General features: G+C 37.4%; 1 protein-coding gene across 10 annotated transcripts in view; it reads right to left on the reverse strand.

Annotated features, from left to right (window-relative positions):
* Nrf1 (nuclear respiratory factor 1) overlaps nt 1-17,226 on the reverse strand; it is a 135,767-nt gene that overhangs the window by 116,052 nt on the left and 2,489 nt on the right. For 7 of the 10 annotated variants that reach the window (XM_033757775.1, XM_033757774.1, XM_033757769.1 and 4 more), the window contains exons 1-2: nt 6,710-6,834; nt 4,312-4,531 (exon numbers count right to left, since the gene is read on the reverse strand). The gene's annotated coding sequence lies outside the window, so the exon portion shown is untranslated. Of the gene's footprint in view, nt 1-3,085; nt 3,264-4,311; nt 4,532-6,709; nt 6,835-10,087; nt 10,234-17,226 lie in introns of those variants that run through there. The other 3 variants (XM_019208855.2, XM_010633490.3, XM_010633493.3) reach the window with 3 other exon arrangements.

Consider the following 17,226-nt stretch of genomic DNA (forward strand, 5'->3'; position numbering starts at 1 on the left):
AAAAAAAAAAAAAAAAAAAAAAAACTCGGAAGACTGCCTGGGTGAGTGTGAGACTGCCTACATAATTTACTCACCAACTTTTATCCTATTTAAATATCAGTATATCATATTCATTAAATAAATATATTGTAAACACCATCACTCTGTAGAGTTCTAGATCAGGAACTGAAGAGGAATTATCAGCAGTAGTCCTTAAAGTCCTGAGGGAAGCTGGGTGTTTCTCAGACTTTCAAGTGAGGCAGAGGCTAAACTGATAATAACTTAGAAACTATCTGCCTTTTTTTGACTGTGTTTGCATTTATACTTAGGATGCAAAAGCAAAGTTGAGGTAAAACTACTGATAGCACAATTTAAAGTAACAGCATCACACTGCACTAGTAAGCATTTACATTCTTCACCATAATGTGCTCCCAGTTAAAAAAAAAGCCAGCAGGGGGCAGTCTAGTTTATTTAAGAATGTGCTCAAAAAGTAAAAATTACTAATTTTATTAAATCTTCACTTGTGAGCTCACATCTCTTCCCTATTCTGCTCAACAAATAGAAATTATGCACAAGCACTCACTCCTGTCCCACAGGGAAGTAGGATGGTGTTTACAAATGCCTGGCCACCAAGCTCTAAGTCAAGCTAGATGAGCCACTTCTTTTCACAAGGAATATTACTTTTACTTGAAAGAATGACTGACAAACTATATGGTTATTCAGATCTAAGCATTTGACAGACATGTTCTCAAAACTTAAGTGAGCCTTGCTGGGCATGGTGGTGCACTCCTGTAGGCCCAGCACTCAGGAGGCTGAAGCAGAAAGACTACAAGTTCAAGGCCAGCCTGGGCTACGTAATGAGTTCAAGGCCAGCCTGAACTACACAGTGAGACCTTTACTATAAATCTGGCTAAAAGCATCCAGCAGTACCCATGCCACAGCCTGAGCACTGGGCTGCCTTGAAATTTCCTCCACTAGATTAATTAGTCCAGTACCCTTAATCTCAGTTTCCTGCAAAGTCTCAGGTCATGGGCAAAGTGAAGACATACTTTTTACCAGGGTGTAGCATACATGACTTCTAATCCAACTTCTAATCCAACTGCCAATGGAGTACCTGTCTCCAACTGAAACCACCTGAGCTCAGCCTTTACTGTGTACATTTCTATCAGCCTTCTGTTCTTCTGAGCTTTGACCAGAATTTCTCATCAATTTTACTTACTCTGGTTATAGCATTCTCCACATTCCTCCTGCATCCACTTCCAAAGGCTTTTGGACCACGTGGTCAAGTATACTCATAACAATGACCCCACTCTTGTACACAATATCTGTCTTAGCCAGTATCCCATCATTAGACAAAATACCCAAAACCCACAACTTAAAGAAAGAGAAGTTTGTTTTGGCTCACTATTTCAGTCCATAGTAGGCTGGCTCCAAGCAGAAATAAAATGGCAGAGGGGCATGGAGAAGAAAACGTGCTCGGCCATGGTAGTCAGGAAGCAGAGAGAGGAAAGGAAGAGCTGGGGAGGGAGATATGCCCTTCCAGGTCATACCCTCAGTGACCTACCCCTTCAACCAGTCCCCACCACCTAATAGCACATTTAGCTATGAAAATTCATCAGAGGTATCCACTGATGAGTATAGTGCCCTTGTGATCCAATCACACATGAAAATTTTGGGGGACAGTTTAGATCTAAGCCATAACCCTGGGCAACTTAGCCAAATCCTATCTCAAAGTAAAAAATATATAAAAGAATGGGGATATAACTCAGTACAAAGGCTTTGGGTTCAATCCTCAATACAGAGAGAAAAAATGAAAGTAACCCACATATACAGAAGCTCTTTGAAGTCCTCGAATCTTTTTTAAATAGGAGAAGGCTTCTGAGAAGAGCCACTGGTTTATAGTATAAAACCACAAATAATAACCCAAGGTAGAATGTGATGACTCTGTTTTTGGATATTCCAGGTCTTCCTAAATTGGACCAATACTACCTGAAATTATTTTGTCTCACTATCAATACAATCAAAATAAATTCACTAAATAGATTCATTCATAGGAAAATGGATACATATTGAAGATATACTCCTAAGTGAAATAAATAAGTCACACATGTGTAAATACCGAATAGTTTCCCTGGTGTGAATAATCTGCAACAATACATAAGATTCTAATAAGATTACTGACATTTAGAAATGGGAAGAAAGGAGCTAAAGGTGTAGGGAAGGTGGGATGGGTAGGGGAAGAGTAAAAAGGGAAAATAAAAAAATGTGAGATAATGAAAAGAAAATAAAGTGTTTGTAGATGGGGAGGGGAGGAAGGGGTGAAGGGAGGGCAGAGGTAAGGGGAAAAAATGAGAATCAAGACTTGTCATGTACAGGTACAAGATCCCAACAATGAATGTAACTGTACTGTATCCCTAAAATGTACCAATAAACTCAATTAAAGCTGAAAAAAAAAACAAAAACAAAAACAAATTCACTAGCAAGCATTAAAAAGGCCCAAAGAGTACCAAGATGTGTTAAAGCAATTTGAATTGGTGGGGTTTTTTTCTTTGTTTTCCAAGTAAGTGACCTGAATTAAAATAGCTTTTGTTTCCCTAGTATAAACTGAATCAGCCTTTAAGGAAAACTGTATCACAAATGACACAATCACCATATACAATTCTCTTGAGAATGAATCGCACACAATCAAATGGAAACCTACAGAATGTGGTTCCCTGTCTCTCAACAATATAGTATAAAAAAACTTGAAATCCTACAATGGTCTTAAGGATTAGGACAAAAAATATGTCATTTTTTTAAAGTACTTAATGCCATTTCCCAGAAAGGAAAACTGGGGGGAAAGAAACTCAATTTGCACTGTATTCCTTTTTATACTGTTTGACTTTTTAACTATGTGTATGCAATACCTATTCAAAATTAGATATTAAGATACCATTTCCACACCACTCATTTCTCTAGTATTTTGTCTCATTCCAAAAAATATGAGTAGATATATGAATCACTGGATGCACATTTGTCACATTAACAATGGACACACATCTCATACCCGACAGAAATGTCAAGAGAAAGCTGTCAATCAGCCTGGAATTGATCAGCCATTGGTTACCTGAAGGAGTTATCACTGGAGAATCTAGTGATGCCATCTATCTGCCCAACATAGCTGATACAGTTGCTCCTTCATTAGTAGTTCTTTTCCTTTTTATATTTATCACAGCATTTGCTTTAAGAAATATTCTCTGAGCTGGGCGTGGTGGCGCATGCCTGTAATCCCAGCACTTGGGAGACTGAGACAGGAGGATCGCTGTGAGTTTGAGACCAGCCTGGGCTACATAGTGAGTTCCAGGGCACTCTCAACTACATAGTGAGACCCTGTCTCAAAAAACAAAACAAAACAAAAAAGAAATATTCTCTGAAGCACAATAGGTAAGTTTGTTTCCTTAAACCACACAGCAACACTAAATTCAGCATGTACCTAACTTGTAATATCCACCAGGTACTAAGACTTAATAATAATGTAACACTTGTAACCTGTGTCAAAGTGCACTTATATCTAAATACATAACAACACAATATAGTCTGCCCCACGTGAATTTTCTTTCTTTCTTTCTTTCTTTCTTTCTTTCTTTCTTTTTTTTTTTTCAGTACTGGGGACTGAACTCGGGCCCTTGTACTTGCAAGGCAGGCCACTGAACCGCTGAGCTAAATCCCCGGCCCCACGTGAATTTTCTTTATATTTTCACAAATCAATGATAAAAGCATTATTACGTTATGTCTTTAAATTGGGGCTCAGAAAGGTTAATTAGCATGCCTATGGTTACAAAGCCAGGAGGGGGCAGTATCAGGATTTAATCCCAGAGCTAGTAGTGGGTTGAAAGGTTGTGGGGCGCTTAATCTTGATCATCAATTTGACAGGACTGAGAGATACCTAGATTAGTAAAGTACACTTCCAGAATTTAGGCCAGGAGCGTGACCTTGGCAACTATTTTCTTCCTGGCCCCTTTCTCTATGGCTCTTCCATCACTCTCTGTCTTCCAGCCACCATGAGGTCAGTAGCTTTCTTCTGCATGCTCTTTCCATGATGTTTCTGCCTCAGAGCCAGCCAATCATAGGTTAAAACCTCTGAAATTGTGAACCACAATAAACCCTTTCTCCCGTAAATCGTATGTGTCAGGTATTTTGTTTCCAGCAACAAAAAGCTAACTAATAATAATAAAGGTAGCTACCTAAAAAGATATGTCCATGTCCTAACCACTAGAATTTGTGAATGTTACATTATTTGGGAAAAGGATCTTTGAAGATGTATCTAAATTAAGGATCTTGAGAAAATATTACCTTAAAGTATGTGGGTGTGTCCTAAATCCAATGACAAGTATCCATATAAGCATGAGACAGATGGCGATTAAATAGTAGTAGACGATATGATCACGTGGATAGACACTGGAGTGATGTAGTCACAAGTCAAAAAATGCCACCAGAAGCTAGAAGAGGCAAAGAGCAGATTCTCCCCTAGAGCCCTGCAGACACCTTGATTCTGGATACCTGGTCTCTAGCTCTGCAAGAGAATAAATTTATGTTGTTTTAAATCAGTAAGTTTCTTTAATGTTACGGCAGCTCTAGAAAACTTTAATTTTTTTTTTTTTTGTACCGGGGATCGAACTTGGGACCTGGCACTTGTGAGGCAGGCAGGAGCACCACTGAGCTAAATCCCTGGATCTCTAGAAAACTTATATAACCCCCAAACTTTATCTTCCCAGCACACCCCCCTTCCAAAAAGACAAAGGATGTAAGGATATTTAAAATAGAGAAAACTCAGATGATTTTATAATGAAAATGGAAACTATACTGGCTTTGGAAAGCAATGGATCAGTAGATAAAAGTTCCAAGGAAAAATTTCAGTGGAAATGAAACTATCTAAATGTCTTAAAAACTAACCAATCTTCTAAAAGCTAAATAAGTTTGTTATTATTAGATATGTTCAAGGACAGACTGATGACCTTATAACTTTAGGAAATACAGCTGGCATAGGATGGCTTAGAATCTCTTTCCCCCATAAGTTTATAAAATTATAAAAATGTTAGATGGTACTTTAAAGCCAACCAGTAAGGTAATGTATTACAAGTGAGTTTTTTGAGGTTTCTACAGTAATTCAAATAATTCTGACAGCTTGTTATGTGTTAGGCAATCCCATTTGCTGTCAGTGCTTGAGAATATATATTATTCACTCCTGGCCAAGAGAGATATGGATCAACTCATGTGCAACAAATGCAAAATTGCACAAATGAGCACACAGGATGAGGAAAATATTCAAAACTAAGAGAGACTGAATAAAATCTTCCAAAGTTATCCTTAAGCAGAAACCCAAAGATTTGTAAGATTTTCTTCCAGACAGACAGGGAAGAAAAAGCTTTCTGGACAGAAGGAAACACGGTTAGGGAAACATGATTGGTACAAATAGAGTTCAAAAAAGTCAATATGGTCACATTCAGGTGCTGTCTTCATCCTAAATTCAATAAGAACACAATCAGACTTGTATATTTAGAAAATATCAATTCATCTTGGCTGCGCTGAGAAAGGACTAGTGCTGGGCTGGCATGGATGTAAGCAGATCATTACAAAGCACTGCAACAGTCCAGGAATCAAAAAAAAAAAAAAAAAAAAAAAAAAATTAAAACAAAAACGCTAGAAAAAAAAAAAAAAAAAAAAAAAAAAAAAAAAGCAATTTAGACAAAAATGGTACTAGTACAAATGAACAATTAAGCTTATCTAGAAGGTTAAATAGGAATTGAAGACATGGAAAGACAAAGGGTCTCTGGGTATGAGAAACCAGATGAAATGGCACTATTTATTCATTGAGGTAAGGAAGAATAAAACAGGACCAAGTTTGAAAAGGGAAATTCATTTTGGAATATAGCGTATCACAAACAGGTACCCTAGAATTAGGCAGCAGAATTCTGAATCTCACCAATGGTCAAATCTGAATATACTTATTTACATGGAACAGCTGAACAATCTTTTATCTGAAAGGGAAAACAGCTGGGTGTGGTGGCGCATGCCTGTAATCCTAGCACTCAGGAGGCTGAGACAGGAGGACTACAGTGGGTTTTTTGGATCACTTGTTAAATTTTATACACTATTTTTACTGTACTTTTTCTGTTTGGATATGCTTAGATACACAAATGCTTACCATTATACTACAGTTGCCTACAGTACACTGTACAGTAACGTGCCATATATAGGCATGTAGCTTAGGAACAATACAAACAGCATACAGCTTAGGTGTCAAGTAAGCTACATTGAGATTAGCCTAAGCACAATGCGTGATCCTCCCCCGAAAAAATCACCTACACATTTCTCAGAATGTATCCTTATTGTCATGCAATCCATGACTGTACTTAGATGAAAAATGACTTTACTTCAGATATTAATTGCAGTAACTAAGGAACTATTTACCCTAAGTATGTTTACCATTTTGTACAAAAAGTAAAAACAGCCATGCATGGTGGTGCACACCTGTAATCCCAGCACTTGAGGCTGAAGCAGGAGGATCACCATGAGTTTGAGTCAGGGCTGGACTACATAGTAAGTTCAAGGCCAGACTGAGTTACATACTGAGACCCTGTCTCAAATAAATAAATTTTAAAGCATTTGAAAAATAAAAGTAAATCAACTTTTAGAGGGATTAAAGACAAAACTAAACAAGTAGGCAGGAAAATTGGGTTACATTACTAACTCTAAAAAGAATTCTGCTGCCAGGCATGGTGGTGCACGTCTACAATTCCAGCACTGAAGATTACAGCGAATTTGAGTCCTGGGCTACAGTGAGTTCACGGCCAGCCTGAACTATACAGACTCTGTCTGAAAAAACAAAACAAATCTTTTTAGATAAAATAAAGTCTGGAAGACCAGTTAATCTTTATGCAACATTGGAAATATATATATTTTTTATATACATATATTTCACTGAAGAATATAAATAGATTATATGGTATTCTACAGAAATATAAATGTTTCTATTTTATATACTTAATCTTTTGAAGTCCCAAGAGACAAATATTTTTTGGGGGGGGCAAAACATTTATTGGTACATTTTTAGATATAAGTAACAATCATAGGGAATTTGCACCTGTACATGACACTTTCTTTTCCCATCCCTCCCTTCAACCCCTCTTCCCCTCTTTATTTACAAAGGATTTGTTTCCATTTTTTCCTTCTTTTTTTCTTGTTTTTTCTTCCCACCTTGTCCCCCCTTCTCATTTGAACATTTTCTTCCCATTTTCCAATATCTATTACACATTTAAACCTTATTTCCACTTTTGGTTTCACACAACCAGAAAAACAATTTTAGTATATGTGCTGCTGAAGCAAGCACAGCAGAGAAACAATGTGGTATTTAAATATGTATTTCCAATTTATTTCATAGAAGAGTATGGTCTCAAGGTATATTCATTTAGCTCATTCTTCTTTATGGCATAGTAGTACTCCACTGTGTTTAAAAAAATCACATCTTCTTTATCCATTCATCTGTTGATGGGTACTTGAGCTGTTTCCAAATTTTAGCTATTACAAACTGTGACACTATAAACATGGGTCTGCATATATCACTGTGGCATGATCCTTTTAATTCTTTTGGTAAGATAAAATGAAATGGAACAGCTGGGTTGAATGGAAACTCTAGTTTCAGTTTTTTGAGGAACCTCCACACCGATTTCAGACAGTAGTTGCACCAGTCTACACTCCCACCAACAGCAGAGAAGGGTTCCTTTTGCCCTACATTTGTTATTGATCCAGCATTTGTTTTTGTTTTGTTTTGTTTTTTTGACAGGGTCTCACAATGTAGTTGAGACTGACCTGGAACTCACTACGTAGCCCAGGCTGGTCTCGAACTCACAGCGATCCTCCTGCCTCAGCCTTGCGAGTGCTGGGATTACAGGCGTCCACCACCATGCCCGGCCAGCATTTGTTATTGATTTCTTGACAGTAGCCATTCTTTCTGGAGATGGACTCTCAATCTTGTTTTAATTTGCATCTCTCAAATGATCAGTGATGTTGAGCATTTTTTCATATATTTATTTGCTGTTTCTATTTTTTCATATGAGAAATGTCTATTCATTTCAGACGCTCATTTTTGGATTGGTCTTTAAATTTGGGGATTTTTTTTCAGTTCTTCATATATTTTAGACAGAAGACAAATCTTTTTTAATGAAGTTATTTTTAACACTACCGTTATTACATTCTTGCTCTTACTAATATTTAATTTGCTATTAATGGGAATAACTCAAAAGGTCCCCAGATAAAATAAAAGACCAATAACACAACACTCACTTCAGGAATTATCCTGTATACAGGAATCTGTGCTCAGGAACCATGATGTCAGAGTGGACAAAAAGCAAGATAATATGTGAATGAAATTGAGGTTAACCAGACTTAGCTTTCATTTTTCCCTACGGAAAAATGGGCAAGCCCTCCCACCCTTACTCCAAGTTACCCTTGCATGAGCAAAACCAGAGCATGGAACAGATAGTGAGCATTCCCTGGAATAAATAGCTATTTGAAAAGAAAATTTTAAATTTCATTAAAATAAGTGTATTTGTAGTTATCCCATTAAGAATGTTTTAAGGCCGAGCATGGTGGCACATGTCTGTAATCCCAGCACTTGGGAGGCTCAGGCAGGAGGATCACCACAAGTTCAAGGCTAACCTGGACTACACAGCGAGTTCAAGCCCAGTCTGACATAGCAGACCTTGTCTCAAAAAACCAAAAACAGACAAATGTGGTGGCACATGCCTGTAATCTCAGAACTCCAGAGCTGAGCCAGGAGGTTCACCATGAATTCAAGGCCAGCCTGGACTACATAGTGAGACCCTATCTCCAAAAAAAAGCTTTAAGACAAAAATAAATGGATTATATAAAATACAGTGTAGACATTTTGGTTAAAAAATATAAATATTATTCTATTTTATAATGTACAGTATGTCTGTTACTTCATGTACAAGTTCATGTGTGTTTGGGAAAAATATTTATAAATTATACATAAGGGGTGATCAAAATATACTGAATGCTTACATTTTAAAAATTACAGTAAAAAGGGCCAGAGATATAGCTCAGCAGGGCTGCACCTGCCTGGAAAGCACAAGATCCTGAGTTCAATTCTTATACTAGAGGAGGAAAAAAGACCCAAAATTTACTACAGTAAAAGATACACGTATTAATGTCCCCCAAGACTTCTCCTTGCTTTGAACACACTCATCTCATCCCTTTCTCTTTCCCCTTCTAGAGTAGTTCTGTGAATCCTCTTTCATTTCTTTATGGAGTGATCGAAAACATGGTGAAAGCTGGCAAGTACCATTGAATAGAAAAGCTAGTTCATAAAAGCATTAGTGTAACCTTTTAGCCAGAATTGCCATCTTCTAGTAATTTGAACAAAAAGGGAGAGAAGATAAGAACCTGGTATGTTCTGTAGGCCTTTATTTATTTATTTATTTTTTATTTATATGTAGCCCAGGCTGGTCTCGAACTCACAGCAATCCTCCTGCCTCAGCCTCCCAAGTGCTGGGATTACAGGAGTGTACCACCACACCTGGCGTGTAGGCCTTTTAGAAAACATGAGATTGTTCCTGTGGCCACATTTATGCTGATCTACAAAAAGATGATAATGGAGACATCAAGGGAATAGGTACTGTTCAAAAAGAAATGCCAAATAAATGTTACCACAGCAAAACTGGAAGAAATTACAATGTTACCCAGCATGCTGTTGGCAATTCTTAAGTTACAAGCAAGATACAGGGCAATAGAATTAATGTGTAAATTACTAAGCACTTGAGAAAAATGACCAGAAAAAAAGGAAGATAAAAAGAAACGTACCTTGGGTTCAAGTGAAGCACCAGCCTGCCCTGCCCAGAGAACCACACTATGTGAGAAACCATGGCAAGGAGCCTGAGCTGCAGGAGGAATCTGTTCCCTATGAATTCATGGCATAAACTGGGGGTGTTGTTCTGCCATTCAGCACCTAACTGACATCTAAGGTGTTCCAAGGCCCTGCCTAAAAATAAAAAATCATCCTGAGTTGTAAGGATGGTTTTCTTAATCGAACAGAGTTTTGTGCTCTTACCTCAGAGAAACAAATATTTGGAGCAGATTCTCATTACACATAGTTCTATCAGGTCTTTACTCTTCAGTGTTTTTCTTGCTGAAAGATATGAGGTATTGTACAGGTGTACACCCAAATGGCCAAATATGTGATGGCTTGAAGATCTGCTAAATTACCATGGGAAAAAGATGTTATCAAAATAAATGGAAGATAGTATAAAACATTACCATTAGTTTAAAGCACATGCATGCATGTACACACACACACACACACACACACACACACACACACACACACACTACAGTGTACCCTCACCCTCATTTACCAGATCTGGCACCATGAGGTATCTGGCTCTTCCCCAACAGTCAAAATGAAAACGAAAGGTAAGGTTTCATTTGAACTGATTCAGGACACTGAAGCAGCCACAACAGCACAACTAACGACACTTTAAAAAAGAACTTTTAAAATTGCTTCAGAAGTGGCAAGAATGATATGATAAATGTGTTTAAAGCAAGGGGCAGTTTTATGAGGTAGATTAATGGCAATGTGTCGTTTACTATAACATTTAAAATTTTTAAATATTCATATTTTTATCACACCTCATATATTACATATGGCAGAATTATGATTACTTTTTCTTTTGCTTTCCTACAATGAACACACATCATATGTCTTCTTACATTAAGGAGAAAATATATTTACTAACATAACACAGACTCAGAATTAATTTTAAAAATAATTTTTATTTAGATGAAACTTCAGAGCCCAAAATTAAAGAAGGAAAAATGTTTAACATTCAGTCACCTAACTGGGATATATCAGGGTCATTTCTTGCTTATAGTTAGGACCAGAAGCAAGTTTTGAGTCAAAATGCTAGTTGTGCCAGGCAAAGTGGTACACACCTGTAATCCCAGCACTCAGGTGGATAAGGGTCATGAGTTCAAGAAAGCCTCAGGTACACAGTGAATCCAAAGCCAGCTTACTCTATATGGTGAAAAACTGTCTCAAAAAAACAAAAGATGGGCAGGGAATTTAGCTCAGTGGTTCTGACACCTGCCTTGCGAGCGCAAGGTCCAAGTTCGATCCCTGGTACAAAAAAAAAAAAAAAGATGTAGCTATATGACAGAGCTCCTGTGTAGCAGATCCCTTGGCTGGTTTTTTTATTTGTGGACTATTTGGTGTGTTTTCTTTTTAATTTTGTTGTTACTGCTTTTGTTTTTTCCAGTTCTGGGATGGAACCCAAGGCCTCAAATAAACTAGATAAGTGCTAACCACTAAGTTACAACCCAGCCCAGATATACTATTTTTTTATAGATGATCTATTACCAAAAATTGTATTTCCTAATTGTCTGATGAAAGAAAAAAATAAAAAATGTCCAAAAGAAGAGGCAAAATACTATAGTTCTTTTTGTGGATGAAGTGAATACAAAGATTACATCAACATGGATGAAGGTGGGGAAATTAGGTAAAGTGAAAACAAGACAGGCATAGAAGGACACTGAGGTTCTTGCTCATAAACCATAACCAAGATATTGATCCCACAGAAACAGAGGGCAGAGAGCCGGGCATGGTGGCGCATGCCTGTAATCCCAGCACTCAGGAGGCTGAATGAAGCAGGAGGATTGCTATGAGTTCGAGACCAGCCTGGGCTACATAGTGAGTTCCAGGTCAGTCTCAACTACCTAGTGAGACCCTGACTCAAAAAACAAACAAACAAACAAAAAAGAAATAGAGGGCAGAGGCAGAGCAGTGGTTACTAGAGGCTGAGAAGGGTAGCGGGAAGAAAGGGACAGAGAAGGATTGGTTAATAATACAAAAACAATTAGAAAGATAAAGTTCTTGTGCACTATAGCATAGTATGCATTCCTAATTATTATACAATTCAAAATAGCTAGAAGACAGGAACAGCCCATGAATATGTACAATTATGTCAATTTTTGTAAAAGGTAACCCACAAACACAATCTAATTACAAATTACATAATACAAATCTGTGTTTAAAATTACATATTCACTCACATCTTTCCTAAACTCACCAGTACTACTTTTACAGGACAGTCTAAAACAATGCCAACTGGCATTAATTATTTTACTTGTAAGGATGGCAATAAAATGTGTGGAGATGGAGGCTGATGGCACACGCTGGCTTAGCAGGCCCAAGGTCCTGGGTTAGATTACCATTACCATAAAAAAAAGCTGTATTTTACAAAGACCTTATAAAAAAGTCAATAATATTTTTATTTCATGATCAGAAAAGTTAAAAAAGGAATGTCTTACCCAAAATTACTAGATTGAAATGTACACTTTAAAAATTTTCCAAAATATAAGCAACTCCTTGCTTAAAAGTAAATTTTTTCCTATAAGCACAATCTATGAGCCAATTTGTTTTCTTTCAAAACAGACTTTTGGCAGGGCATAGTGGCACACACCTGTAATCCCAGCACTAGAAAGGCTGAAGTAGGAGGACTGCCACAAGTTTGAGGACAGCCTGGGCTACATAGTGAGTTCCAGGACACACTGAGCTACTTAGTGAGACCCTGTCTCAAAAAAGGCGGGGTTGGGGGGAGTGGGAACTTGGCAAAATTCTGAAATTCATTACTCTTTGCCTTGATGCTCCTATTTTCCTTCTGGTGATCCTACTCCCAACTGTAAGATGAGCCTCACATTTTCACAAAGTTCCTCACCTGAGGCACTCTCCAAATTTATTTCCCTTGATCTATCTCAGTAATCAAGGTAGATGATTTTAGCCAACACTTGATTTAATCATTAGCATTACTGAAAAGGCACTTGACTTTTCTCTATGTCAAGAGATCTTGAGAATCTCATAAAAGTGAAGACTGGACCCTCTCACACATGCTCTCACACAAAATTTTTCATGCAATTTCAAGAGATTCAGGGTCACACAGTCAAAATATATCATTGAACTCTTAATACTATGAATTTAAAACCCCTGTATTTAACATTAATATTGTATGACCCAAACTCAAAAATAATTCTTAAGAAACCGGCAGCTCAAATGAATTTGCTAATTCTCAGAATTTAAGACCTTTAAAGTAGTTTAAGAAAATGCAGGCGAAGGGAAGGGGATATAAAAAAGAATTGAGATGTTTTATACACATGTACCAATTCTCCACAAGGAATGTAATCATTATGTACTACAAACATGTACTAATAAAAAATTGGAAAAAAAAATTAAAAATAAAAAACCCCAACAATATGGAGATTTGGGGGCAGTCCTGTCACTGAGTGTCCTAAAACCCTAAGTTACCAATCTCACAAGAGAAGGGGAAAAACAGGACTATTTCTAATCATGAGCCATCTATTAAATTAAGTTTCAAGGCCAGATGCACATATTTAATAATGATCTAGAAATCTGTATCTAAACTATCATGATACCTAGCAAAACAATAAATACATATACATTCAGAAAATTTCTTTTGCACCTTAAATTCCAAAGCCAGTTTGTATCCCAATGAACTCTGCAGTAATTCAGAGTGTTGTAGCTTGTATCTAGATGTTCCCCCAGCCTCCAGTGGTCATAGGTGGGACTTTTCAGAGGCGGTTAGATCTAGAATATGTGATGCTGGGAACAAGGGGGTGTGGTTACTAAATCAGTTCAATGATTGGTTTGACACAGTTCTAGTGATGGAAAATGGGAAGGCCCTCCCTGGGTGTGAGCCTGGTAGAGGTTTGTCACTTATAACTTGCTGCCTGCTATGAACTATTTCTCCTCTGCAATGCCCCTCTGCCATACCACCTTGCGTTGGAGCCAGACAACTATGAAGTGAAACCTCTACATACTGTGTGCCAAAGGAGGTGACAGTAAAGGTGCAAATTCCCTATGATGAGTGTTATTATGTAAGTCTAAAATGTACCAATAAATGTTTTGCTATTTAAAAAAAAAAAAAAAACTTGCCTCACAAGTGCGAAGTCCTGAGTTCAATCCCCAGTACCAAAAAACAAAACAAAACAAAACAAAAAACCTGCCGGGTGTAGTGGTACATGCCTGTAATCCCAGCACTCAGGAGGCTGAGGCAGGAGGATTGCTGTGAGTTCAAGACCAGCCTGAGCTACACAGTGAGTTCCAAGTCAGTCTAAACTATATAGTGAGACCCTGTCTCAAAAAACAAACAAACAAAAATATTAAATAAATAAATAAATAAATAAATAACCAGAGATTTCCTACTCAAATTTCTTATGGTCCCAAATGCCTATAGAATGAACACCATACTTGAGAGCATGGGATTATAATTAAACCTCTTCCCAATTAAACCACTACCTCATCAGCTTCATTTCCTACTATTCTACAACTACAGTAAAAGCCACTTGCTATTTCTCAAATCCCACTATTAATGAGCTTCCCTTAGCCTCCACTTTTCCAACAGTAAAACAGCTACTCACCCTTCAGATCCTTCTCAAACTTCAATTTCATGAAGTCTTCCCTAATCTCACCTACTCTCCCTTTCATCACTGTCCTCTTCCCAGAAGAAATTCCTCTTTCTCTTCCTAGTCCCACATTACTCTTTTAGTTTCCAACAGGTTGTACTGTACTTAGTTAAGCCCACTCTTTCTTCATTCCTAGAGAAGGCCATGGTCAGTGATTCCAGCACCTGGCACATGCCTGGAATACAGAATGTCCTTAATCAATGTCTAGTGAATGAATGGCAAAACTCCAAAGTGAGGACACACTTAAGGGGGATACGCTTATATCTTAAGGAGGGTATGCTTCACCCTCTTCTGAACAAAAAGCAAGACTTAGACCCCTTGATCCCTAGCTCCCTATATCCAGTCACTAAATAGCTTTAAGCAATCTTTCAAGGGGACATTTCCTCACTTCCTCTTGTTCTTTGTTGGTTTAGCTGCCAGAGTAACCACATTAGCATTCACTAGAAGCAACAAAACAGACTCAAAATCTAAACAGCAAAGACTACAATTACCAATAGTAACTGGCCAGAGTGGTAATAATGTGCATGCACACAAGGTTCATCCTTTTAAAAAATACTGGAAAAGGCCTATAACTTAGCGATCTTAAGAAAATGTCCATTTAAATTATCAGCAAAACTTGATGTTTGCTACCATAAAAATCAGCATCTGTATTAAATGCTATACACACTAAAAATGCAATTACCATAAACAGTGGTAATCTAGATTACTAAACTGATGACCCATACATATATAAAAGTAGCTACAATTTAAAATACCCCCCCTAAAAGTCCAGTGATCATCTCAACCTATAAAATGAAATTATTCTACCAGTATCAATTTCCTTTTCCCCCTCATTCTCCACTAACCCACCCTCAAAACACACACACACCCCTACCATTACTAGACATGGTTTCCTCGAGAAATTATCAGATGACTCTGTGGCAGGTGGCATTTTAAACTGTTCTGTGGTTGGGCAAGGCAAACTAACCTGTCTGGGATACAAGACAAGATTCCTTATGGTTAGATGGTCTTTAAAAGTGGCTGCTATTAGTGATATATTACCTACAGCATTTTCCTTTAGGGATCACACATGCGGCAGGCCTGCCATAAGGGCAACTGGTTTGCTTTATACTGCACTTTTTTTTTTGGTACTGGGGATTGAACTCAGGTCCTTATACTTGTGAGGCAGGCGCCAGAACCACTGAGCCAAATCCCTGGCTATACTGCACTTTTTAAATCTCAAATAAAGTTATACTTCTGTAGGGGAGGCTGAGGCAGAAGGAGTGCCAAGAATCGAGGCCAGTCTGGGCTAGTGAGTTCTGGGCTAGCCTGAACTACAAAGCATGAACCTGTCTCAAATAACTACTCCCCAAAAAAGTTATACTTCTGATATTTCTTCACTCACAACACAAGCTTTAACTTCATAATTCGTAAATGTTCCCATTTTAGGATGTGTTAGCCATAAAGACTACATAATGAAGCCTGTTTTGATGTCTTGGTAAACAAACTGCATTGAATAAGGTTGAAAACACATTTGCCTACTTCTGTACTTTAGGAAAAAAAATGTGTGCATGAATGTTTTATATATTTATATACATACACACACACACACACACATATATATGTATCACTTATTTTCCTTAGGTTGTCAAAAATTCATTTTCCAAGTTTTGTCCATATCATATTAAAATAACTTCAAATTTTTAATTTGAGCATTTTTACTGCTCCAGGGTTGAAAGTGTTGAATAATTCAATGTGGTTATAATCTTCCAGAAACATCTGAAACTGATTTGTTTCAACTCCTTTTACTACTTCTCTTCTAGGCTGCTCACCTTAGAATTCTAACAAAAATATTAAATGAATATCCAAGAAAGTGGACAATCCTCTCCCTAGTTAACAAAAAATAATTTATAATACATAACACACACATAAAATAATTTTTTTGGCTTTTACTTTTTAACTTTTATTTTGAAACAGTTTTAGGCTAGGAAAACTACAAAAGTGATACAGAGCATTCCCACACACCAGCTCCCACTTCTTACTCTGTTCTGTGTAACACACAAAAATTAACATGTATCCTCAAACAAAAAACATTGGACTTGGTCTAAATAAAATATTTCTAAGAGAAACTAAAGTGAGTTTGTTTTTTTTTTAATCACTTTAAACATTCATGGGCAACTACATTTGGATACGCTTAGGTTGAAAATACTAACTAACTCTCAAAGAAAACATAAAAGAACAGAAAGAAAATTTCCTTTAGCATAAAACATTTTCTGAAATAGTTTTCTCACAAAACCACCAACCGATATTTATTTTTAGGATTGATTTCCCAAATACTATTTATATATGTATTAATAAGCACCACACAGTTATATACAAATATAAAATCAAATATCCCACTTCCTGGACAGATTAAAGGCCCAGAAAGGGTGTAGGTAAACTCCTGAGGTCAGAGGAGGTATCTGTGAAACTCAAGAGCCCAGAGATTGCCCTTCACCCTCCAACTTTGGATGAATAAGACTGCTTCAGCATGAAACAGTAAGCTTGTCTAAAGCATCAGAGCCAAGCACAGTGGCACATACCTGCAATCCCAGCACTTGGGAGGCTGAGGCAGAGGATCAGAAGTTAAGAGTTTGAGTCTCACCTGGGCAACTTAGCCAGACTGTTTAAAACTTAAGAAATAGGGGCTGGGGATTTAGCTCAGTGTTGCTTCTGCCTGCCTTGTAAGTGCAAGGT

The sequence above is a fragment of the Fukomys damarensis genome, unplaced genomic scaffold (assembly GCF_012274545.1).
Source record: "Fukomys damarensis isolate Sample0158 unplaced genomic scaffold, DMR_v1.0_HiC HiC_scaffold_4, whole genome shotgun sequence".
NCBI classification, from domain to species: Eukaryota; Metazoa; Chordata; class Mammalia; order Rodentia; family Bathyergidae; genus Fukomys; species Fukomys damarensis.